The sequence below is a fragment of the Triticum dicoccoides genome, chromosome 6A, assembly GCF_002162155.2.
Source record: "Triticum dicoccoides isolate Atlit2015 ecotype Zavitan chromosome 6A, WEW_v2.0, whole genome shotgun sequence".
Classification (NCBI taxonomy): domain Eukaryota; kingdom Viridiplantae; phylum Streptophyta; class Magnoliopsida; order Poales; family Poaceae; genus Triticum; species Triticum dicoccoides.
Genome location: NC_041390.1, coordinates 33,223,020 through 33,225,435, shown reverse-complemented (window position 1 = coordinate 33,225,435; position 2,416 = coordinate 33,223,020).

Below are 2,416 nucleotides of genomic sequence, written 5' to 3'. Positions count from 1 at the left end.
ATATAAATCAAATACTAGCACATATATATAATTCCTCCCAAATTACTAAACTCAAAAATCAATCACTATATAAAGCATTGCACGAGCTAATCTAGCAATGAGAGATGAAAGGAAAAAGTTGCTAACCTTTGTGATCATTTGAATGGATGGGGGCCTTCAAATCTTGACAAATTTTGGGCAAAATGTGTGATGAGCTTGAGAGGAAGAGGGAAAAGAACAGAGAGGAGAGGGGAAAGGGGAAGAACAGAGTGAGCTCGGGTGGACGAAGGGTCTATGTAGGACGACCTTTAGTACCGGTTCGTGATACGACTCGGTACTAAAGGTGCTGGAGGGGCTCCAGACTGACAACATCCTGCCATCACTCTTATTAGTACCGGTTCGTGGCACGAACCGGTGCTAAAGGTTCGCCACGAACTGGTACTAATGAGAGCGGCCCGGCTAGCCGTTGGAACCGGCACTAATGGACATATTAGTGCCGGCTCAAATTCAAACCGGCACTAATGTGCTTCACGTTTGACCCTTTTTCTACTAGTGCTCCTTTCCTGGTAAATTTTTGCAAGAAATTTTTTGTCAAATTTTACCCCAAAAATTTCAGAATTTATTGATTGTTTTACTAATTTTCATCAGGGAACATTTGAGTTTGGAAAAGATACCGCATGTGTGTAACACTTGAGCTTTCGCCATGCCAGTTGTTAATTTATACTATTGTGCTAAGCATAAGTAAACACGGTTTTAAAATGTGAAGATGAAAATTGTTTCTTAGGCAAAACCCATATTGCCGTTTTCAAACTCCCAAACACAGCCACATGGCTGTGAGAAAGGAGTTGTTTCTTAGGCGCAACCCAAAGGCATTTTGTTCACGACGCACATGGTGAATCCCAAAGTCTCTTCCATTTCGCGAGATGCGCTCCACCCAACAGGGGAGACCACTAGTGTTCTATTCGGCGCCGGATCTAGAAGCATACGAGCCACCTCGTAACAATATGTTTTCAGGATGCATGAACGGGGTGATGCCTTCCACGCACTCTGTCGTCTCCTCTTTGAGTGCACTAGAGCATACATCTCCAAACTACATGAGGAAAAGATGAACGCACCTGAAGCATCCCTTCAGATCATTCCGGCACCTCCGTTGCCGACTAGCTCCGAGAATGCACTATATTTGGCTAAGTTTTTGCATCGCGTGCAATTGTGACTTCTATTTTTGTCCGTCTCGTTCTATTTGGAGGAGAAAAAAAGTGTCTGGTAGGGATCATATCTAAGGTGTCTTGATCTGGATGACTCACAACATCCCACCACGAGCTCAAATCATGCCAGAGCCACGATGCTGAGGATGCAGACAACCATGGCCTAAATAGGGTCATGTCATGAACTATGAAGGGTGCACGACACCCACAAACATCATGGGCTCGTGCCTCACTAAGAAAAATAAAACGAGGTAAAACTAGTTAAGGAGAAAGACATGCAAAGGACTAGACTAGTTATGAAACAGATCAACCCCCCCGCCCCCCTCCTCCCTAATCTTGTCATTTATGTATTTTCTCTGACATGTCAATCCTCCTTCTCAACTCCGGAAAATCTGATGTGACCAAGTGCCTCGTAAGAGCATTTGTGAGTATATTGTTGGTACCAATGTAGTCGGTGTTGATCCACCCATGTTATGCATGGAAGACAGCACCCCGAGGGGTATTCTTATTGTGCTTATTTTGGTCATGGAAGATAGGGCTAGTACCTATTTTCTTTCTTTGATCGTTGAAGATAGGATTAGTACCTTGTGCTTACTTTGATCATGAAAGATAGGGTTCTTGAGAGGGAATTGACGATTTGTTGTCGACTAGAAGCCTCGGCCACTTGACTTCTTCGTTCGACATCTCGCCAAGCAGCCACGACAACCCTATCCCTTGATTATCGACATTAGGTCAACAAGCACACACTAACGTGTGAAGCGAAGTATAATTTGGCATAGTGTGGAAGAGGTGCTCAAAGAGAGTTCCACAGTCGATGACACTATTTGTATGGTGATAGATATGTGGTTGCTAAAGAAGGCCTGTTCCATAGACCAGGTCAAACGGGAAGGCCCCCTCTAGGGCCAAGTCACTCGCTAATAGTTGTACAACTACCGCCACCACAAGACCTCGGTCAGCTAGCCCACCTCAAATGCCGCCATGTAGAGCAGCGCGTTGTGATACTATGCAAGGCCCCGCCGCCAGACCGGTGTTGGCCACACAGTTTTTGCCCGATGGCATCGTCTGACAGCGCAAGGGAGGTGACCTCGAGCAGTGAGGCCAGGTGGATCTAGATCGCCGCCCGAGCCACACAACCACATGACTTGTTTCTTTTTTTTTTCTGGATCTTTGACTCTCATGACTGGCCCTAAATTCAGGAAAACATCATAGTCTTGAATTCTAGCCGGCGTTTT